The sequence below is a fragment of the Monodelphis domestica genome, chromosome 1 (assembly GCF_027887165.1).
Source record: "Monodelphis domestica isolate mMonDom1 chromosome 1, mMonDom1.pri, whole genome shotgun sequence".
NCBI lineage: Eukaryota > Metazoa > Chordata > Mammalia > Didelphimorphia > Didelphidae > Monodelphis > Monodelphis domestica.
The window spans coordinates 16533156-16558636 of NC_077227.1; the positions used below are offsets into that span (position 1 = coordinate 16533156).

The 25481-nt window shown below is 34.9% G+C and overlaps 1 long non-coding RNA gene across 1 annotated transcript; it reads left to right on the forward strand.

Annotated features, from left to right (window-relative positions):
- The first annotated feature begins 374 nt into the window (after window positions 1–374).
- LOC103095785 (uncharacterized) lies at window positions 375–22944 on the forward strand. Its single transcript, XR_460080.3, has 3 exons — window positions 375–570; window positions 12284–12416; window positions 14684–22944. It is a non-coding gene; the product is annotated as an uncharacterized LOC103095785 (long non-coding RNA).
- Window positions 22945–25481: the final 2537 nt, after the last annotated feature.

Genomic DNA, 25481 nt, shown 5'->3' on the forward strand with positions numbered 1-25481 from the left:
CAGGGAGTACAAGGCAACACCTATAAACAAAGAGGAGAAGGAGGTGGTGGGGAGACCAGCAGACACATGACCTTCTCTCTCATCCAAACTGGCCAGAGGAGGGGAGAATATATACTTGCAATTGAGTATAGAAATATATTTTATTCAACAGGGAAATTAGAGGAAATAGGAGACAAGGGAGAAGAAAAGAGGATCAGTTAAGGGAGGGCTTCATTCATGCCAAATCAAGAACTAGGTTTACTCCGTCTTGCTGATTTTACAAATTGTATTGCTACATTTTGAATAGTGTGATGCAGGACAAATGCATCATTTTGTTTCAATTTGTTTCAGAATCACGTGGCCAATATTGAGATAATATTTTGAGGAAGCCCCAAACCCATATGGACTATTAACTAGGAAACAAGTTTACCAGGGCTTGTTTTGTCCTCATTATAAATCATCACTCCATGTTGCCACAGAAGCAATTTCTGCATGATCCATGAGAGTTTCCTCATGGATTTAAGGTTCCGGGATTTTATAGATTGAGAAGATAGAATAATTGACATGAAGAATGAACATTGCAATTAGAAGGTAGAATGTGTGTGTATCATATTCAAATATGCATATATGAGTATACTTGTTCTCTTCTGGATATGACCAATGTAGAAATTTGCCTTGCTGAATTATATCTTACTAAAAGATCTGTTTTTCTTTCCTTCTCAATTGTGGGTGAGATAGGATAGAGAGGAGACAGAGTTTTGCTGATTGAGGAAAATAAAATTTTATTTTAAAAATCCTAGTTCTCAATTGGTACAACCATTATTCTTGACCTCTCTTTTTAGACCATTGACACTCCCCCTTAAAATATGACTTCTTTAAAGGATTACTAAACAAATTTGGGTCAAGTCAATAAATACAATATCAGTTTTTTTTTTTAATTCCCCATTGGGGCATTGGGTAAGGGAAAGATTGTTTTGTTTTGCTTTGTTTTATTTTGTTTTGTTTTTATTTTTTGCATTTTAAATTTAGAAGAGTGTTTGAAGAGGTGTGATAGTTAGCAAATTTATGTCTGAACCTGCTAACTGCTTATTCTTATAGAGATGGTTGAGCCAAACTTTAGCATGACTGTAATTCCCAATTACATGGATTTAACAAAATTAATATATCAGTTAAAACAAAATGGAGTGATCACATAGAAAGAATGATGAAAATCCAATAGACAGCCCACATATTCCTCTGTTATTATCAAAATGTCAACAGGAAGCTACCTTGAACATTGTTTGGATTCCTGTGGAAATCTTAAGCTAATACATAGATGATAAATTTTGCTCAGTTTCCAATATATCAGAAAAATAAGACTTTCATCATAGAAACTTGCTATAATTTCCCCTCAGTTTTGCTGTTTTTCTTCTTATTTTAGCTAACTTGGTTTTATTTGTACTTTTTAAAAAAATTATGTAATCAAACTTTTACCTCCTATTATCTGCCTCTCAGATTTATCTTTTTTTTTTTTACTATTTAACTCTTTTCTTATCCATAAAGTCATAGAAGTAATTTTTTTCAATTCCCCTTTAACTTGTTTATATCTCCCTACATGTTTAAATCATGACAAGTTTTTCTTGACATATGGAAGGAGCCATTAAAGTAGACCTAGTTTCTTCCAGGTTGATTTTCAGTTTTCCCAATTTTTGTCAAATATTGAATTCTTTCCTCAATAGCTGAGATTTTTGTGATAATCAAACACTGGTTTCTGCAGTCATTTACTTCTATATATTATGACACTAAATTATCCACTGGACACTCTTAATTCTTACCCATTGTGAGATTGTTTTTGTGGTTACCACTTTATTTTAGGGTTTGAAATTTACAACTAGATGGCACAATGGATAGAATTTTGAGCCTGGAGTCAGGAAAACCTGAGTTCAAATCTAGGAAAGGATACTTCTTATCAGGGTGATCCTGGGCAAGTCAGTTAACCCTGATTGCTTCAGCTTCCTCATCTGCAAAATAAGCTAGAGAAGGAAATGGAACACTATTTCAGTATCATTAGCCAAGAAAACTCTAAAAGGAATAATGAAGAATAAGAAACAATAGAAAATGGCCAAAGAAAAACTGATGAGGTACTTTTCCCCCATATTTTTCATTCATTTCCTTTATATGGTTAACTGTTGGTTCTAATATATTAATTTTGTTTTAATTTTTTTAAGCTTTAAAAATATTTCTTTGATAGTTTGTGTGGTAAGGTACAGAACAATTTCATTATATATCCTTGCCCTATTCATATACAATTATCATTTATTGAATTATTTATTTCCCATATTTACAATTCTCCAATTATTTATGAGATTCATATTTTGTAACTGCATCCACATAATTCCTGCCTGTGTCTGGTAGGTAGACTGAAAAGTATTTCATACTGTCTGTATTTATTCTAAGTTGTATTTTTCTATTTTTTCCTCCTAAGCTCTATTGGCAATATATAGAAATGGTGATGACTTATATGGATTTGTGTTCCCTTCCTGCAAATTTCCTAAAGTCGTTAATTCTTTTCCTGAGGATTTTAGCTTATTCCATAAGATTATTCAAAGCATTTGCAAAGAGGGATACTATTGCTTCCTCTTTGCCTAATAGTATTCCTTTATTTTATTTTTCTTGTCTTATTACTAGTGTTAATATTTCTAATGCAATAATAAATAATAACAATAATAATCAACATCCTTTAGACCTAATCTAATTGAAAAGGACTCTAGTTTATCCATATTATAAATAAAATACTTTTCTTGGCTTTAGATAAATGCCACTTATTTTAATAAAAGCTTCATCTACTTTTATTCTTCCTAGAATCCATAATAGTTATTGATATTGTTTGCCAAAAAGTTTTCTCTAAAAGAATTGATATAATCATATTTTTAATTATTTCATTATTGACATAATTAATTATACTAATAATTTCCCCAATATTGAAATAGCCATGCATTTGTGTATCAATCCTATCTTGTAAGAGTATGACTTTTGTGATATATTGCCAACCTCCTTGCTGGTATTTAAATTTTTCCCTTAATATTAATCAGGAAAATTATTTTTTTTCCTCTGTTTTGGTTCATTCTGATTTAGATATCAAAACCAAATTTTTGTAAAAAAAGAAATTTGATAAGATAACTGTCTTCATTTTTTTTCAAATAATTCTTATTAAATTGGAATCAAATATTTATTTCTATGATTTCACATAACATTCTATAGGATTCTGTTTTCTCTTCTTAGAAAGCTCATTTATGGCTTCTTCAATTTCTCTTTCTAAAATAGACTTACTTATTTTTTTTTCCTTTTCTGTTAATCTGTATAACATTTTTTTCAAATAATAATATATTTCATTCAGATTATCAATTTTATTGGTGTGTGATTGGGCAAAATAGTTTCTAATAATAAGTTCTATTCTATGCACATTATTTGTGTCATTATAATATTTTTATTTTATTTTTGAGCCAAATAATTTTTTTCTTCTTTTAATGTTTTATCTATTTTATTCTGTTTTTTTTAAATACAGGTCAATTTCAGTTGTATTAGTTCAATTTTGTTCATCTATTTTTAATTTTATTAATTTCTCCTTTGATTTTACAACATTTCTATTCTGCTTGTTTAGTGGGAATTTTTCCATTTATTTCTTTTTCTGTGTTATATTTTTGATAGGGAGATGGGGAGACTGAGGCATCTGAGGCAGGTAGAAATTAGTTTCTCTCTGAAAGAAGTATTATATTTTTTAGAGGTTTATTAAAGGTTAAAGATTAAAGAATATACAAGTAAAAAACATGTGCCTAGGCCAGAGGCCTAGACAAAATAACCTCACATCACGCAAGAGACGCACCTGCTCCAAAACAGAAGTCCAAAAAGAGCCAAGAGAGAGCCCCTCAAAAGCCTTTCAATCAGCTTAAATACCTTCTAGATCTCTGGCCAGGTGAGATTACAAGGCATTCTGGGGAAGTGGAGCAAAGGCTTGTGGGGTTTGTAGTCCTGTATTCGAGTCTATTTTTTTACAGGGGATTTGCCTTTAGAGATGCTATTTTTCCCCACCAAATACTACTTTTCCAACCTCCCACAGATTTTATTATATTGTTTCATTGTCATTTTTAATAAAATTATTGACTATTTCTACAATTTGTTCTTTGACCTGCTCATTATTTAGAATTAGATAATTTAATTTATAATTAATTTTAGTATATAATTCTGAAGCCCTTTATTGAATACAATGGTGCTACAATATAGTTCAAAACATGTATTTATTTATTTGTTTGTTTGTTTTTGCTTTTCTGAATTTAGGTAGGATGATTTTATGTGCTGAAAAATGTTTTTGAAGGTGCTGAGAAAAAAAAAAAAAAGATATACTTCTTTCAATTCCCTTCAGTTTTCTCTAGAGGTCTAACATATAACTTTTCTAAAAATCTAATAATTTTCTTAACTTATTTCTTATTTATTTTAGTGTTAGATTTATTTAGTTCTAAGAGTGGTAAAATGAGGTCTCTTGGTAATAATCTATTTCCTCCATTTAGTAATTTTTTTTTCTTTTAAGAATCTGTATGCTATGCCAGTTGGTGCATTTAAAAATTAATACTGAGATTCATTGCCAGTGATACTCTTCATTAGCAGTTTCCTTCAGTTTACATATCTGAAAGAATGGGTTCATGTATATATAACTAGCCCTAAAGTCAGGAAGAGCAGGTTGCAAGTTGTGTCTTTAACAAATACTGACTGTGTGCCCCTGAGCAAGTTACTTATACATTCAGTATTCTAACAGAGGAATGTGATGACTTCTATAACCCCAAAATGATACCGGTGATCCCTGTCCCTATGACTCATATTTGTCATCACCCTCTAAAGTACTTCTTGAAATGCGTAATTCTGACTTAAAAACCATGGCCATGGCAATACACAATCTGCTATATGCTATCAAGCTAAAGGATTTCATATGGGGACCCAAGCATCGAGTCCATCTGGTTCAAGCATCATGGAGGTTGCTACTCATACTATTTGTTCAACCCTGGCCAGATTGCTTTCCTTCCTCCTTTTCTGATTGCTTAGAAGTCTGTCAGTTTAGATAGTCATAAAAGACTGAATTAAAAACTGGTGGTACGATAACCAAAGTAATACTGAATTTCAGGGACATTCACCACTTGGCCATAGGGTGATCCAATTTTTTAGCCTCTACTCTAATTCTACCAATGAATGGGGGATGATCTATAGAAATCTCAAATTTACCTTGTCTAAAACAGGTCTTAATACATTTTTCCCACTAAGGTCATCATTCTTTTGAATTTCTCCATTTCTGTTAAGGATATCACTGTCTTTCCACTCAGGAACCCAACCTTGGAGTCAGTCTCAACTTCTCATGGTTCCTTACCATACCCATAGAAACAGTTGGTATGTCTTTTAGTTTCCATATGCACAGTCTCTCTCCTTGTCTATGTGTGGATGTCCACTAGAATACTTCAGATTCACATTCGCTGTCAGGTGAATTATATTTCAATAGCTTCCAAAAAACCATGTTTGCAAATAGACTCTCCTCTAGAAGCCAACCTCCATCAAGATGTCAAAGTCTGACCTAAAGCCCAGGTCTGATCATGTGACTCTTTTGTTTGGTTGCTCTATTTCTTCTCTGAGTATTTCAGGACATAATATAATTTCTAACAATCCATCTCATCCAGGTTATCATATTTTTTGGCTTTAATACCTAAAAAGATTTCAATAATTTCACTTGTTTCCTTTTTTTGTTGTGGATTCCCCCCTCCTTTTTGATATGAAGTATTTAATTGGTAATTCCTTTCCAGGAATGGTAGTGATTATTCTATTAAATAAGCAGAATCAAGGAAACATTTTGTACAGTAACAGCAATATTGTGGAATAATCAGTTGTGATACACATCCCTATTATCAGTAACACAATGATCCAGGGACAATTCTGAAGGACCTATGGCAAAGTATGGTATCCACCTCCAGAGAAAGATCTGTTGGAATCAGAATGCAGATGAAAATAGATGATTTTTCAATTGCTTATTTGGGTTTATATTTTGGAGTTTTCATTTCATAAAATTGCTCACAAAAATGAACCATATGGAAATACATTTTACCTGGCAATACACCTATAAATCAGATCAAATCACCTGCCAGCACAGGCAGGTGAAAGAGAGGGAGGGAGATAAGTGTGATCATATAATTTAGGAAAACTTGTGTGGAAATTAGTTATTACTTGTAATTGGTGAAAAATAAAAAGAAAAACAATTAAGAGTTCATTGAGAGTACAATATGTTTTACTTCCTTTCTTTCTATGGTAACACTTAGGTATTTTGCACATAGTAGGCCCACAAAAATGCATGTTGATCGATTCGTATTACTCCCCAACAATGCACATTTCCATGTGCTACACAGATAGATCTTTTGATAGCATAGGATTCCTTTTGAGGATATCCCAACACTGAGCTCAATTGCATAGAACTACATCGACATAGTAATAGATATTTTAACTAATTTGATAGATTTCCCCTAATGACTTTATTGAGATATTAGATTTTGATAGTTTAATTAAATAAATTGCTGGATATTAATTTAGTATATGAAACAGTAAGATACATTTGCCCCAATCCAATCTATATTAACTCTCTTGGATTTCTTTTTCCAGGAAGTTATCATAAAGTAATTTATATAAATTAAGCCATAAGTATCAATGCTTATGCTGGCTACTAAAGAATAATTTACTCAATACCAAATATTCCATATATTTCTCTTTCAATGAATTGTTACTTTAATGTGAGGAAAAGTACATTCTCAATTAAACAAAAAAAAATACACCATTCCCTGTTATATAAAATTGGATTTCGAAGTTCAGCCTCCTCTCTAATTATTCTTCTCATTAATCATGGTGTGAGAACGAGGACATAATGGGCATTAAAGGTAATCACATGCTTAACGTGAAAGAAAATAAAGAATGGAGGTCAGAGATCAACATTTTCTCAGAGAAAAAGTGAGCCTGGTAATGTAGAGCTGTAGCTTTCCACCCTGTTTCATTAATTTAAATGGATTAAACCAGTGGATGTGACTAGACTTGATGCCATCCTGGTCACCTGCCAGTTCCTACAGATTTTGCCTGTTAAATATTCTCAATTCTTGTATCTTTACTCTATTGATATATTCTCCAAATTGACTTTCAATTCTGAACACACATTTCCCATATTACCTTGTTAGCTTATTCCTTTGGTTTTGGCGTGGAAATGTGGCTTCCTCTTTATAAGGGAACTCCTGGTTTAGAGGTATTATTAATCAAGGCACATGGAATAAATCATTATCTGCCATCACACTTGTATCTCACCTATCCCACAAACCTCATAGACATACAAAACCAAAACGATTAGTAAATCCCATCATCATGTCTAGGTAGGCTGTTCTCTAACTCTTTGCTCCTTTTCATCTCTACTTTCTCTTTAACCTTCTGTCTCTCCCTTCTTATGGTTCCTTCTCTGATACTAACAAGCAAGTCTAATTTAACTCCATCCTAAGACACAAATGAAAGTCGTTATCTAATATAATCATTCTTCCTATCTTTTGGCTTTGACCCATTTTATCTAAACTCCTTGAGAAAGCCTCCTACTACCCAGACTAGGTCCCCTCAGTTTCCCCTCTTCTACTAAAGCTTCTAAATTCTGGCTTCTGAATTCATGATTTAATTGAAACAATTCTCTCTCAAAATTTACCAAAGACCTCTTAATTTTGAAATATAATCCCTATAGAAACAATTGATGAATATAGATCAAAGCATACTATTTTTTCACTTTATCTCCTTCATGAGTTTGTTTGTTTTTTTTTTTCCTTTAAGACGGCAATATGTGTCTCCTTTCACAACATGACCAACCTGGTAATATTTGTTGCAAGAAAGCACATGTACAGCATATATCATATTTCCTGAGATCTCAAGCAAGGAAAGGGAGAGAACATGGATCACAAAATATCAGAAATGATTATTAAAAATTTTATCAGGGGAAGCTGGGTGACCCAGTGGGTCATGAGGCAGAACTATAGACAGGAGGTCCTGGGTTCATTTTGGGCCTCAGACACTTCTTAGCTATGGGCAAGTCTCTTAACCCCTTTGCCCAGCCCTTACTACTCTTCTGCCTTGAAATCAATGCATAATATTGATTCTAAGGCAGAAGGTAAAGGTTTTAAAAACTGTATCAATATCTTAAAAATAGGGAAGTTGGGAGAAAGAAGAAAAAATGAAAGAAAAAATATAAAGAATTTTTCCTTGACCCCTTCTGATACTCTTAACCATCTCATTCTGCACACTCTTTCCTGATCAGATTTTTGGGATAATACTCTCTCCTGGTTCTCTACTGACCTGCTTCTTTTCAGCTTTCTTTGATGAATTTTCATCCATTTTAAACCCAATAATACTGAATGACCACTAAGTTAGTATGCTGAGCATTTTTAATCTCCTCTCTCTTCGCTAACTTATTTAGGCTTCATAATCTCCCACAGGTTCAATTATCATCTCCAAGCAGATGATTCCCAGGCTGGTTCTCATCTATGCTTTAGTCCCTGATTACCCACTACCTATGGTTTATTTACAATTGGACTGCCATAGGAATCTCCATTTCAGCATGTCCAAAACAAATTAACTTTTACCACACATGACTTCTTTTTTACAATATTGCCTATTACCATCTGGAGTACTAAAATCCTCCAAGTGACCTTGGCACAGAATCTGAGAGTATTCCTTGAGTTCTGACTGTCATTAAGCAGGAATATCTCGAATTTGCTAAACCTTGTCATTTCTGCCTACACATTGTCACATGCATCTCCTTCCAACAATCTACATAACCACTGCCAATGGGCAGGTCCTCATCCTTCATCTCATATCTGGACTATTGTTTGTTTCCAGAGCTCAAGTATTTTTTCTTCTAATTCTTCTTGTGTTCAGCTGCCAACATGATTTTTCCTAAAATATATGTTTAGCCATGACATAGCCCTATTTGATAAACCCCAGGAGCTCCCTTTTGCTCCTAGGATCAAATATAAAATTACATTTGGCATTTATAACCTCTTATAGACTGGGTCTTATTTTCTAAAACATTATGTCCATTACAGGCATGCCATGATTAAGTTAAATGGAACTATTTGCTGTTGCTCTCGCTCTTATACTTTCTCTCCCATCTCTGGGCCTTTGTAACAGCTAATCCAATTGCCACCATTACCTCCAAGCCTAGAATTTTCTCCCTAACTTTGAAAAGAACAATTGTTAGCTATTCTCACTTCCTTTCAGAGTCAACTCAAATCCTCCATGTATCTAGTTGTCTTTTGGGTTAATCTTTCCCTTTCCAGATGCTGGCAAGACTCTTCTATCTACTCTGTACATTTTTATCCACTGCCCAAGTTGTGGTGAATCACCAGGAATGTCCCAGAAATCCAGGATTTAAGGTAGCATAGTAAGAAGCTGAGTGAGCCCCAAGCAGGCTGAAGTCTTCTAGGGTTCTCAGCAGAGGTAAGCACTGGCTGAAGGGTCCAGGGCTGATTTGGGTGACCACGTATCTTCTTTTGAAGAGATTCTACTGATACAGATTGGAGCTTATCTGGATGGCCAGAAGAAGGGTGCTTCACTTGTGGAACAGGAGTCTGGGCTGGACAATTTAGGGTTCCTCCATTAACATATCTGATCTGACAGCTTATGATGCACTCCTTTGTATAGCAGCTCCATTTTCTATTCAGGTTGCTGCGTAAGTGAGGCAATGGGAATTTTCAGAGAAGTCTGGAGGGAAGTGTAATGGAAACTCAGAAAGCAAATGCAAGTTTTCTTCTGGTTCTCTTTTCCCACCACGCCATTAAAATGCGTGGGAGATTTTTGAGGATAAAAACATTTGTTGTCTTTCTGTATGTATCAAGTACCCAAAGTGCTAAATAAATGTTTATTGAATGATTGACTGGCAAATGTATTGCTTGAAAAATGGACAACATAATTAATTTCTGAATTTCAATATTTGAGATGAGACCAGTTCTCTACAAATTCAACATGCTTACCATTCTATACCACTGACTTCATTCAAGTCTAATGAAGTCAAGACTTCATTGAGCAGAAATTTAGAAAGTGCCTACTATGCATCAGGTTGTGAGGTATTGTATATATGAAAGGGGAAAATGCAAGAAAAAAGGTCTTTCACTCAAAGAAAAGAAATTTTCCTAGTTGGGAATGAATCAACAGATGAGCTATTGCTATTTCTTTTCTATATATTTAGTAAAGCAAAGTATTTGGGAATGAGAGAAGGTGTATGAACAACTATGGAATGAAGAAAGGCAACAGAGAAGTTGTAGAGGGACCCACTGAGTCCAGGAGTGACCAATGAAAAGATAATCTCTATTAGGCATTGGGGAAACCTGCTCTTAAACATGAAGATGGGAGACAGAAAGTTGAGTATGGGAAACAGGAGGTAGGCGAGTTCCTCTGGAGAGTAGGATGGGTCAAAGGGAATCAAGAAGAGATTTGGGAGTTAGACAATGAAGGGCTTTCAGAGGCAAAAAGTAGATATTGTACTTTATCCTGAAGGTGGATAAGAAGGGCTTCTTAAAGAAGAGAGAAAGCAAGTCAGAGATATATCTACATTTTCTGTGGTTGTTGTTGTTGAATTGTTTCAGATTTTTTTGTGGCTCCATTTTGGGTTTTCTTGGAAAATATACTGGAGTGGCTTGTCATTTCTTTCTCCAGCTCATTTTACAGGTGAGCAAACTGAGGCAAACAGGGTTAAATAACTCGCCCAGAATCACCCAGCTAGTAGATTTGAACTCAGTTTTGCCAGACTCCACTCAAGCTGCTCTAGGGACTGCACCACCTAGCTTCTGTCTATCTTTTTATAATTGCTAGAGTGAAGTTGAAGGGATATATAATGAATATCCTATTATTATATAAATTACACTGAAATTTACAGTATTAGAGAGTTGCCTGTGGACATTGAGGCCTTACCTAACTTGATTAGAATATTAATTTTTATCAGAGACAAGATTTGAGAAAAACAAGTTTTCTGTTCTCACAAGTCAGTTTCTGTATCTCCCTGTACCAAAACAATCTTGGGATACTACAAATTCAAGCCCAATCTTTTGAATATTGATGAAAAAGGCTCTTAAGTAGACTAATCCCACCCTACAATCCTTTGCCTCTAAAGAGATCTTTCAGGATAACCAAGGAGAGAGGAAAAAACTACCTGGGAATGTACCATAGATCTCTACATATTTTCAATGTTATGTTGCTGCAGTTCAAGTGGATCCAAAAATACCAATTAGTGGCCCAGAGTTCAGTGGACATTAGTCTTTAATAAGGCCTCATTGATTCAGGTGATTTTGAAGGGAAGTAGTCTGAGTCAGCAAATGTGTGAATATTAAAATATTTGTAAGTAGCTTTGGTTTTTATTGCTTTACAAATGTATGAGGAAACTAGAACTTGGTTTACTAAAGGCTGCTTAGCACAGGCCTTTAGAGTGTTTGCTTCAATGAACAGATAAGAAAAAAGAAAAAAATGCAATTAGCACATCAATTGTTTCTATGTAAATAAATGCTTTGAAGGTGTCTGAAAACTCTATCTTGTTTCCTTCTGAAACTGTTGCAACATCCCCTTTGGAAATCTTGCTTACAAGTCAAATTTACACAGGGAATATTTTTCCCTTATGGGAATTTAGCTTTTATGTAAGTTTTATCCATATCTTCTAACTGCATGGAAATAACCCTGAGTCCTCCAAACTGTGCTCATGAAGGTCAGTTTCTGACAGGTCCTACTCAGAAAATAAATGGAGTCGAAGCTCAGTGATGGGCTGTGGGTCAGGCCTCTCAGGACCAGCCTATGTCTTAGAAGCTCAGTGCATCCTCAGCGACAAGATGAAGGCTATATTTGTTTGGTTGGTTTTTGTTTTCCCAAACAGAAACGCTTAGAAACAATCTGCCAAGTTAGATCAGGGTAGCCATGAGAGTGGAGGCTTTGGGAGGAAGAGCTATGTGCCAATACTGACAAAATCACAGAACTGAAATGTATGAAGCAATCACTACTGTATGTCAGTTACTCTACTTCAGATTTTTAAATTTCACAACCCCCCCAACCTCTATTATGGAAGGAAAACCCAGCAACACACCCAGCTGAATTATCATCAATTACAAGTGAATAGAACTGAAAGGAAACAACTTTAGCAAACTCAGTCTTCATTCTCTATCTTCTATCAGGCTTCTCTATGTGCCTAAACAATCATTCCTTCCTCACTTATCAGCTTTTCTTTTTCTCTTTGTTGTTGTAGGTGGTGGTGGTGCTGCTGCTGTTGTTCAATTGTTTCTCGATTATCATGACAGAAAGCATGGAGTGGTTTACTATTTCCTTCTCCAGCTGGGTTTACAGATTTAGAAAAAAAGACAAAAACTGAGGCAAACAGGGTAAGTGATTGAGCCAAGGTAGGGCAAATTTGAACTCAGGAAGATGAATAGTCCTGACTTTAGGCCCAGTGCTCCATTCACTCTGCCAACAAGCTGTTTTTCTAATCCATAATTGAAATTCTGACTCCAACATTAGCTTCTCTGGGAAACATTTTCTTGATCTCCACAATTGGTAGCATTCTTTTCTCTTTGAACACGAATTTGGTATTTTGATAACCTTCTTATGAACTTATCGTGTAATACTACACATCACAGTTGTTTTTCATGCTTTTGTTTCATGTAAACTCAAAGATCAAAAGGAGTCACTCATTTTAAATGTGCAGATGTCCTGACCCTAGCAGAAGGACTATAACTAGCCATTATTGTACTCATGCCATATCATGCCAAGTAATAGAATTGAGTCAAAGGAACAAAGAAGTAAATATCTTCAAATCAAATTTGTATTTTGTAGTGCCACAATAAGAAGAAAAGTAATTTAAACAAATTCAATTTATTGAGTGTTAGCTACTGTATGACTCATGGATTGCTGAAGGAAAAGATGCATTAAATTCTGCATTCTCTAAATATCAGTGCCCTGAGACAGAGTTCTGATTGTTCTGACCTAGATTCATGACTGCAGAGGTATAATATCATAAGGCATTTACATCTTGCTTTTTGCATGTGTAGATGTACTATCCAAAGCAATTATTTTCTATGGCCAAACTTTCCAGAGTCTCTTATTCATCATTTCCTTTGCCTTATAAACATTTCTTCCATCCTCCCTTAAAATGCACCCTCTCATCTCACTGATCATTTTAGTGAAGGCATCCTTGATCAATATTATTCTGCTTTGACCCTGTAAACCTCAAAATTCCTTAGACTTATAAATGTTGGAAATTTCACCATTGGGATATTTCATACTTGGAAAATTTCTTACTGATAGTCTATTGGAATGGGAACCCCATTGGCATGGGAGGTTCCTTCTCTTCCCTTCTTAAGATTACTTTAGGACAGAAACCCTTTGCTGAACAATGGAAAGGACTTTGACCTATGCTTAAGCATAGAACAGGAATTTCTTTGAGTCTTGATTGATTTTAGAATTGATACAATGGAGATACTTGGAATAAATCTCCACCCTATTCAGTCCTAACAGGATTGAGTAAGGGCTGCAGCCTAGATCAAAATTTAATTATTCCAATCTCTACCATACTCAAGTTAACAGGATTTAGAAAGGGCTGTAGCAAAGGAGTATAGATTTAATCATTTGAAAAATATGACCTTCAACAGACATGTGCAAAAGCCAGAAACCTCTGGGCGGTCCTGGGTTAAGCGAGAGCCTCCATTGACAGGGAAATTGATGAAGAGTGATTGGTAGATGTGAGGACTGAGGGGAGGCAACTTGGATGGTGTCCTTAAAGATAGGAGGGTCTGGAGACTCGGGGGAGAGGATTGAGTTTTTGGTGGGTGTGGTTCCTGGTCTCGGAGGAAGCTTGCTCTGAAGGAAGCTGAAGGTGGGGGCCTCTGAGACTGTTTCTCCATTTTGGACACGTGAGTAATAGGGACTGATCTCTTTTCTTTGCCCCAGCTATCTAAGGGCTTGGGCCTTTTGGCCCAGCCTAAACAGAAGGGGTATTTAAGCCCTATTCCCTTCTCTCCCCTTTCTCTCTCTATATATATCTCTAATTCCTTTCTTGCTCCTATTGTAATTAAACTCCAAAAAAGGCTGACGGCTGACTTGAGTTGTTCATTTAGGAATTACATAGCTGATTCCTTGGCGACCTTAAATTAATATATATCAGTCTTTTAAAGTGATTCCCTTGTAACAACCCACAGGCTAATATTATAGCCAGAGAAGTTTCCTCGTTGAAATTCTATCTTCTCAATCTATAAAATCCCGGAACCTTAAATCCATGAGGAAACTCTCATGGATCATGCAGAAATTGCTTCTGTGGCAACATGGAGTGATGATTTATAATGAGGACAAAATGAGCCCTGGTAAACTTGTTTCCTATTTAATAGTCCGTATGGTTTGGGACTTCCTCAAAACATTATCTCAATATTGGCCATGCGATTCTGAAACAAATTGAAACAAAATGATGCATTTGTCCTGTATCACACTATTCAAAATGTAGCAATACAATTTGTAAAATCAGCAAGACAGAGTAAACCTAGTTCTTGATTTGGCATCTTAAATATCAAGTTCATCTATTTCCTCTTCTGCTTCTTTTCTGTGTCATCATTGCTGGTCACTTAACAACTCCGCTTCTGGGATCTATCGGGAACGATAGGATTGATGGAAGGATCAGAGATTTTAAGTTGAAGAGGCCCTTGAAGGAAGGTCGTCTAGTTCAACTTCAGAGCATGTCAATGTGGAGAATGATTTGTTCCTGAATGCACTAAACTGCACAAGTATACTTAATGTATTTCTCTAGATAAAGATAATCCATGCAGGATTCTATGTTTCCGTGGCAGTTATCATCCTCTTCATCCTCCCATGGGAAGAAAATGGATCAGCTGAAGCTTGAATTTCCTTCATTTCCCTACTCTGATTGCAGGTGGATTAAATAGTGACATCTAGACAAGGATTTCTACACTACGTTAAAGATAAGAAAATTCTCATCTCTGCAAAGAAGTGAGTTCTCTTGCCTGGACTGTACCAATCTGAAGAAATCGCAAAATTTCTGGGAAGACTGAATTTCATAGACACATAAAACAGAAACATTCTTTTTAAATTCATGTGGCTCTCATAGAAATATTTGGCTTTATTATTTGCGTACGCACAGTGAAACAAGTGACAAAATGAAACCCTGTGACCACTAGCATAAATGGGGACATGAAAGAAGTCAGTTTCTCATCAATTCTCTTCACAGGGGAAAAAATGTGTAATTCTAACTACAGAGATGCCATGGAAACTTAAGTGTCATTTGGGGGTTAAACAAGCCTTGAAATATCAATGAGTAGAAAGAAAAAAGCAGCATTATTCATCTTCCTTATTGCTAAAATTAGCAAAGACACCAAAGCTATCTATAACAAATGTCATTGTCCTTTCCTTCCTTCACCAAGAGGTCTAAGTTCCTTAAAGTGCTGTTGGCATTGATTAAGTGCATTAGCAACTACTTTTATTAATACACATTATGAATATAACATATTCTAGTCTCACTAAACAGACAGTTATGTATTATTTGCTCCATTTTATATTATCTTACTTTTTCTTGCCCTGTAAATTCAACCCTCTCCTATTTTTCATTTTGCTGATAAAAAGGGCTGTTTATTAGGCTCAATATAAATGAAATTTGGCCTTTACAAGGATGAAATTCTAAGTTAACTTCCCAGGTGTTAAGAGATGGAGTGAGGAACAATGTTTTATTAGCCATTCTATTATCCTCAACATCCAGCTCAGAAAAGCAGATGGAGTAGTTGGCACATAGATGACCCAGATGGACCAGAGACCATTTTGGTGCTTTCAAAGTACAGCTCAAAAATCCCATATACTATCAATATTTGGTAAGAATTACTGTATTTTTATGAATATATATATGAAAGAAATCTGGGGCATTAGCCGTTGGATTTCCCATTTATAATCAAAGGAGATCATTGTTTATGTTGATTTAGCAAAACAAACATGCTGTTTTACAACCTCCGAGTTCTTAATATAGCTATGTGGAAAATGATGTTTTCTCTAATGGTTATCCAAGTATACTGCAGAAGTCTCGGTCACAAAACATAAACTCATGAATTAATATGATCTATAATTAATGGGACTATCATAATTAATGAATCTATTTACATTACTGTATCCATATGAATTAGTTTATAAATTTAAATTTTTAATTGTACACAATAGAAGGGGTGGGGGAATGAGTTTCTTGAGTCTTTCCTATATCGTTTAAAAAAATCAAAATGTTCCTGTAGGAGGCCCAGCGGTTGGAGTATAAATTTAGGAAGACCTGAATTTAATTCTGGCCTCAGACACTCAGTACCTATGTGACCCTGGGCAAGTCACTCATTTGCCTTAATCCACTGGAGAAATAAATAGAAAACCACAACAATATTCTTGCAAAACATCAACAAAAACATGGACAATATTGGTTTGCTATGATCCATTGGGGTCATAAAGAGTCATACAGTACAAGGAACAAAATATGTTTGCTTCTGGGAATACAATGACAAATAACATAACCCTTGTCCTCAAAGAGTTTCCATTACAGCTGCTAAGTGGCACAGTGGATTTAGTGCCTGACCTGAAATCAGGAAGATTCTTCTTCCTTAATTCAAATCTGACCACAAGTACTTCTTAGCTGTGTGACCCTGGGCAAGTCACTTAACCCTATTTGCCTCAATTACCTCATCTGTAAAAAGATCTGGAGAAGAAAATGACAAACCATTCCAGGATCTTTACCAAAATATCCCCAAATATGGTCACGAAGATTTGGACGCTAGAGAAAAACAACTTAACAACAGCAAAATGTTCATTACATTTATAATTAAAAATTGAATAGAAATTGATGCTTTAAATTGTCTAAAACTTTAAATTGTCTAAACTTAATTTTAAGCCAATTTGGGTTTTAATAGGCTAATTAAAGATTTTCTTTTGATTCTGTTCTACTTTTGAAACAATACAAGAAGAATAAACTTACAAAAAGTCCCCAAGTTGGAAGAGAAAATATCTGTTATTAAATTGAGATAGTCTGAATGGAAAAATACATATATATATATCTAAACAAATATGCTAAGGAAAACGGGGATATATTACTTATTATTATAGAAAATATTTCTCTAACCATCTCAAATTCTTAACAATATAAATCAAAAAGTTTAGCTTCAAAATGGATAGATAAATAATATTTGATGTAAAAGTATTACAACACATAATCCTCCTTTATCTATTCATATATAGTCATTTCCATTTTCCAATGAAGATAATAAAGTTATCTGATTCATTTAAGATCAAACATAAAGTTTATAATGAATACATGGAATTCTGGGGAAATTGGAAACCAAGATCCATTACAACTACCACAGGGTTCTATTTAGTTCATCTCCATGGGAATCCCAGAGGATGATACATAAGGAACACAGTTCAATATTGTTCTAACAAATAGAACTTTGAATACCTTCAATATAGAAACCATGCTTGCAATTCAAGACCACACTTATTTTTAGTTCATAAAATGTGATTTTCTAACAGAAATGACGATAGTTAACAGCAAGTTTTATTTTTAATGGGAAGTAAGGAGTTCCCAGTGAGGACACTACCTTTGCTAGGATAGATCGTCATCCTATATTCTTCCAGACACCTTATTCACTGAAGAGTGAAGGAACATGTGTTGCTTTCCATAAACTGTATATGTTTTGAAGCAGGATATGAGTATAGATTTTCTTGACTCTGAGGTATGTCATCATCATTACTAATATTTATATTAAGCTTGAAATTTTGCAGAATACTTTACATATTTTTTTTTCTTATTTGATCCCCAAACAACAGTATATAGGTTTTATTATCTCCATTTTACGGATGGGGAAACTAATTAGGAAATTAAGTAACTTTCCCAGAGTTCCCAATCTAGTCAGTGTTTTAAGTAGGATTCACACTCGGGTTTTCATTGCTCAGGGTCCATCACTCTATCCACTAAATGGCCCAGCTGTCCAACATCTAGCATATGATATCACTGGCATGCTGTCTCTCAGTAAACCGTAGTCTATACAGGCAAACACAATGGTTTGAAGGCATCTCAGTGTATACCTGAAAAGGTCTTGTGTTTTTGATGTCCCCAACAAGTGGTCATTCATTTCTTCTTGACAACTCCTGGGAAGATGTACCTAACATCTCCTAATGCTACCCATTACATCGTGAAGTAGTTCTAATTAAGATTTTTTTCTTTTCATCAAACTGAAATAATTTGTCTCAACAAATTCCATTCATTTCACCTAGTTCTACTCAATGGAGTCATATATATATTTATATATGGATGGATATATACATATATGTGTCATATATTTATATGCATGTACATATATGTGTGTCTGTGTATACATACATATAAATATGTATATATATATATATATACACAGATACATACACACATAGCCATCTTACATTTAATAGGCCTTCATAAACTTGAAGGCAACTATCATGTCCCCTATCCCCTGTTCAATCCTTCCATCATGCACAGCTTTTAGTGACCCCGCGGATTTGTACAAGGGAGTTTTATTGCCACAGATCCTGGAGTGATTTGTCATTACCTTCTCCAGTGTGTCCCCATTTTACAGAAGAGGAACTGACACAAATAGAAATTATGACTACAACTAATAAGTGGCAGAGGTCAAGTATTAGCTCAGACTTCTTGTTTTATCCACTGTTCCATCCAGCTGCCTCCTGCGCTTCTCCATGCTAAATATCCCTAGTTTGCTTGAACTCAGTCTCCATTTCCATCGTTTCCATGTCCTCCTGCTTTTCAATGCCCTTCCCAAAAGGTAGCATCTTCTTGGACTGAGTACAGTGACCACCTGGTGTCTGGAAAGACCAGATACCAGCAGTACAGTCGAGATGTGGTACTGAGAAGCGTGTTCTGATGATAATATTGACGATAGAATCCAGATACTGTCAGAGGACCTGTTAAGGATAAGTCACAATGAATGGCCTCTCTACTGAACTTACGAGGTCTCCAGGGCAAACAAATCTTGCACTGTTTAACAGCCTTCTCCTGGGAAGCTACTATATGTCAATGTTCTGTGGTGGCCACTAGAATAACAAATACAGGGAATGAAACAGTCTTACATTCAAGGAGAAGCTTCCCAATGGATGGTCATTTGTACCCCCGTCCAAATACATTCTCAATTTTTTAAAAAATGTAGTTAGCATTTTTCATTACCTAAAGCATTCTATCATCTCTTTAATCTCAGAAATTTAGGCATTTCCCACAAAAATAAAAATCACAAATTCCTCCATGCTTGCCCATCCTATGTGACTGATCAGTTTACTGTAGCAGAACCAGCTGCCATTCTGGACCTTCTCTGCTTTTACTTGATAAAAGTTGGAGCTGCCTTCTCAACAGGGTACAATAAAAATGTCATGTTCCAGCTTTCCTCTTGCCATAATATCAGGTCTTTTCTTTCATTCTCAGATATTTATTTCTTGACTTACTTTACTCTGTTTCTCCTTCAAAATCTCTTCTTTAAAATATAATGCATTCATTCTTAGCACATATTTCTCCATTTCTCTCAAAGCTATTCTCCTTTTTAGTCCTTTACAAACTGCAGTGCTCCAAGACTCAGAGACTTACAACAGCATCATTGAGTTGTTGGCGCTAAGAAAAGATTGATATTTCTCATAGGGAAAATGTTTTGGGTATCCAGCATGCTTTGCTGATTGTGTGCAATTATTCATTATTAGGAGGTGAAATCACAAAGAGGTATAAAATCAAAAGTAGTGATGAATTCTCCACATACTATTTCTAAGCATTTTATAAACAATTTATTTTTAAAAGGTATTTAAAAAAAATTCTTACCTCTTGTCTTAGAATCAAAATTGTGTATTGGTTCCTATGCAGAAGAGTGGAAAGGACTAGGCAATGGGGTTTAAGTGACTTACCCAAGGTCACACAGCTGGGAAGTGTCTGAGGCCAAATCTGAACTTAGGATGTCCCATCTCTATGCCTGGCTCTCAATACACTGATCCACCCAGTTGCCCCTTAAAAGGTATTTTTCAAAATTTTAATGCCTCCACATGCCAATAAATATTGGTTTTCAGTGTTTTGGAAGGGGAAAATGTGAAAATTAATAGTTACTCTCAAAATAAAGATAAAGATTCATAGTATGGCCAAATTCCATACATTTTAAACTTGCTAACCTCATCCCATTTCCCCTTGCCAATATGCAGAAAAACAGCTGAGCATGAGTTAAGATGGAAGGAAGACTAAATCTAATGTAATTAAAGCGTAAAATTCAAATCATGACAACATGTGTGACGTAATGGAAAAAGAATAGGAATTCAAGTCATAGAAAGTTGAAATTGAATTTGACTCAAACACCTATTAGTTGTATAATCCTGGGAATGTCACTTAATCTCTCAGCCTCAGTCTTCTCATATGTAAAATGGAGACCATGTCATCATTTACCTCACAGAGTTGCTGTAAACATCAATTTAGATATATAAAGGGTTTTGCAAACACCAAAGCAGTATGTAAACATTAGGTGACATCATCATCATCATCATCATCATCATCATCATCATCATCATCATCATCACAAATTCGATACTAAGGGCCTCCTTTGCTCCAGTAACCAAGGAGAGAAAGACAATCCAAGAGTCATTGTCCTGAAGGAAGTTACCTTCTATTAAACTTCTCAAATATGATTCCCCCACAAATGCTCTATATTCTAGTAAATTCTACTCACTGCTCTCTAGTCAAAATATTACTTGTCCTGACTTCATGCTTTTGGACATCTTGATTTCCCACGTAAGCAATATTCTCCTTCGCTTCTCATTCTTGAAATTCCTGGCTCCATTCAGGATTCAGGTAAAACAGCAACTATTTAAAGGAGCTTGTCCTAATTGGCCTGGAGGCTTGTTTGCTTTTCCCATATGAATCACTTTATTATGTGTGTACATATGTGAATCAATTGGACAATATGTTATGTCATCCCCTGCAATCAATCAATAGTAAATTCCTTGAGGGCAAGGACTGTCTCAGGGTGTTTTATCACCAGCACTTAACACTTTGGCCATATAAATAACTGCTTGCTCATTGATACTAAGGTGAAACATTTTGTACAGGGATATGCAACAAAGTAAAGTGTATACAATGTAATTGCACAACAGAAACTGGTGGGGAAGAGCAGTGTTCAGAATAGTCAATGTTTTGAGGATATTTTCTATCGGCAATGCACATTTCCATTTCTTTACGTCATACTACCATGAGACTCATCAGAGTTCAAAACAAACAAAAAAACACAAGAAAATGAAAACAGAGTGCCAAGGACCATCTGGTGAAGAAACTCTCTCAACATACTCATGTAAGTTCTTGATTAATATCCTGTTGTGTCCAGGAGTAGATGCAAAATCTTCCCAGTTTGGCAAAACATCTGATGCGTTAGGAGGGAATGGTTTAAAGTATGGAGGGATAGATCTTTGGCCATCCAGCCTTCAAAGAGGTTCACCACCACCATGGCCATAGGGTTTATCAACTATGGCAGCTTTCAAAAACTATCTTTTGGGTAATAGAGATCTTTGATCTTCAATGTGGAGGAGAGATCCACAGCAACAGAAGCGCAGGATTCATACATTCTCTAACCATATAAAAGCACATAGTTTGGCTTTGGCTTTCTTAGATTATTTTAAGGGCTTCATTGAAGACTCCTTAAAAAAATTCTTAGCTTCTTCTCCTCCAACTGTCCATAGTCAAATGATATATTCACCATAACAAGTAACACTATAAACTTCTGCTTCTAAATCTGATCTTATGTATGATTTAGGCCAAGTCATTTAAACACTCTGGGTTCTAGTTTCTCTAGATCTAAAATGAGAGGATGTTGAGGCTCATCCTAGCTCTTTGTGGTTTCTTTCTAAGAATCAAAAGGCCTGGCTGGAAGAATCTTTCTATATCACTAAGACATTGATCATGGTGAAAAGTATCCAAATAGACAAATCGTTCAGTCACTCATTAATAATTAATAATATATATATGCCAGCCACTCTGCTAAGTGCTAGCATACCGAGAAAGGCCAAAGGCAGTCCCTTCTCCTAGAAGCTCACAATCTAATGGAGGAGACAACAGGCAAGCAAACAATTATCATGCATACACATACATATACTTATATATTTATCTATGTGCATGTATATATTATAAAAGTTAGTACAGCTAAGGTATTAACATAAATGGAGAACTATGAAGCTCTTATAACTTCGAAGATGAATTTCATCTCATTTATTAAGGACACCATGACGTGACGAAAAATTGTCAACTAGACCCTGTTGAGCTCTGGTCTTCAAAATTAAGGGGCAGAGAAATAGTTTGGAGATGAGTAGGGCAACTAACTATGAAATACCCAAGACTGGGAAAGTATTTAAGTGAGATACATTCTAAAAATAATCAAATGAGTGAAGAAATGAAAGCTAAATAAATTAATAAATATATGAACCAAAATCTGCATTTGAATAAATATGAGTAAATTGTGAGGCTAAATAGAATCCAGATGAATGTGAACCTTTTTTTTTATATTCTTATTCCTTTCACTTGCAGCTCTATGACATCCCTTTTCCTGATAAATGGCTGCACATTGTTTGATTTCCACTATTCTTTTATAGAAATTTACACTTTTACAAATTCATAAAGCTATAAGTTATTTATGAGAAGTATTTGGGTGAGCAAAGGGAAAGTATAAGAGAAAATAACCCTACATTTGGGATCAGAAAATGTGGATTTGAATAACTTCTTCTTAGACATCTTCAGCCAGAGGCTGGATGTCCACTGTTTTGGTATGTTCTAGGAGAATTCCTTTTAGGTTGCTTAGCTATTGAGATTTCTTCTAATAAAAATCTTCAAGTCGATGAATTCCAGCTCTGATATTTAAGCTTTGTGTGACCTTGGGAGAGGTACTGAATTGTTACAGGCCTCAGGATCATTGTCTGTAAGAAGTATGACATTCTACTGGATTAGATGCTAATAGCCTTTTTTGTATCAGGAAAATTTTAGGCAGTGTGGAGAAGCCTATGGATGCTTTCTCAGAAAAATGGTTTTAGATTCATATAATAAAATGTATGTTAGAAAGGAAATCAATCATACTGAAGTATGGTTCTTTCTAATTTTATAGATGTATAGATTCATAGCTATATCTGGCTATAGAAACCTCTATATAGATACATATGTACACAAGTGTGGGTATAGCTTTATCTATATAGGATATAGCTATCTCTAGATAAGTATCATACATTATGAGAGAGAGAGAGAGAGAAAAAGAGAGAGAGAGAAAATAAAGAGAGAGAGAGAGAGAGAGAGAGAGAGAGAGATGCCTTCTAAGCTCCCAATGGCTACCATCTTTATATTTTGTATGTGTCTTGTAAATTATGTATTTATTGAAATGATAACTTTACCTTTAGAATTTAAATTCTTTGAGTAAAGGGACATTTTTTTTTGGATCTACAATATGGAAAAAGACCTTAAAAGTAGTAAATTCTTAATAAATGTCTCCTGAATGATTAGACTATGAATGAATGAATGAATGAATGAACGAATGAAAGAATGAATGAATGAATGAAAGAAAGAAACTATCAAGGGAATGGTGGAAGGACTGAGGGAATCCATAACTACTGTTTCTGTTGCTTATATCATGATTGAGAGAAGCATCAAGGAAGGAATTTCATTGAGATAAGGAGCTCTTTAATATTTGTATTCTATATCAGTATCAAGCACAGTGTCTGTTTTTCTCACAATTTAAGATTAGAAATTAATATCCAAATACTCCAAATAATCTATTTCCCAAAAGTTTATTAATAAATACTTGAAGCATAAGGGAAATAATAACCTCGGAAAAGAAAGAAAACATCTTGGAACCCCACACATGTCTGTGAGAGCACAGAGCACCATCAGTATAGAGAGAAAGGGTGGAGTTAGACACAACTTATTTACCAAACATGGGAACTCAAGGTGGATGAAGGAAAAAGGATTCTGGGAGATAAAGCCCAAGGGTACATGATTTCTAATTACACATTAGACAACATTTGTTTTAATGATTTGGGTTCAATCAGGATTCCTGGTAAGCTGCAGATAATGTTAGAGGTAAAAAGTTCAAGCATTCTTCTAGCATTCATTAAAATATTACTATGTACCAATTATGTTATATGTATATGTATCCCATATATATTATATCCAAAAAATAATAATTGTGATAGGAAATATATATATATATATATATATATATAATACACACACACTTCTTCTCAGGAAGCTGAATGGAGTATGGTAAATATAGTAGTTGTCTTGAGTCAGGATTTTCAGAATTCAAATTCAACCTCAGATTAGAAAAGTCACTTAAACCTACTTGCCTCAATTTCCTCATCTGTAAATGAAAAACAATTCCAGTAACTTTTCTAGGAAGACCACAAGAGTATCAAGAAGTCAGACATGACTGAAAATGACTAAACAACAACAAAACAATTACTCTCTCAATGAATTTCGATTCCAATGTAAGACCTCTTCTAATTCTAACTCACTGTTGATTTTGTACAGAGCTAAGTCAGTCCTCAGACAGCTGGCATTCTGTATGCTCAAATATCCATCTTATCTGGTTTCCAGATTGGTAGGATCTCCAAAACTTGTGTTCTACTGGCACAGCCTTCAGGGACCCAGGGTCACTTTCACTCCCCAAAGACACATCAATAGAGGATTTGGTAGAGGATTTACATCAAAAATCTCTAAAGATTCAATTGTGTTTTCTGATCCCTTAACAACATGTTCATACCCAAATATATAAAAACGAAGTTATGAATTTTGCATGAAGTGAACTGACACTTTCTTTTAAACTGCAAATCAAATTCTTATTTGACAAAGAAATTCTGCTGGAGGTAAGAAAAAAAAAAGGCTGCTCAAATGGAAAACCATTTGGAGAAAAAAAAAACATAATAATTGTGATGAAAATAGTCCACTAACTGCAATCCAGTTGTCAAAAGGAATAACTTTGTGTATAGCACTTAAGTTGTCATTATGAAGAGCAAAATATTCCAAAGTCTTGTAAAATAACAAGCCAAACAGAATGCATAATTCTAACAATGCACATATGCTGAGAGTTGACTTTGCCTCTCTAAAATGAAGAGAAGGATATAATGAAGAAGGGGGGTGGGATGAATAACTTGAGCTCCAGCGCTAAAGCTGATCTTATACCAATAGTCACTATCGAGATTTATTAGAGAAATAGGAGGAAGTCCAGAAGGGGGTATTTTAGGTTCTAAGTGAGGGGAATTTTCCTGTCAGTCCAGTTTCCTTCAGATGATGCTTCCACTAAAAAGCATTTCCTTATGTACTCACTAGTTAGTAATCATCCCAATTAAATTTTATTTATTTGAATATATACTGTCTTTGCTCACCTCCA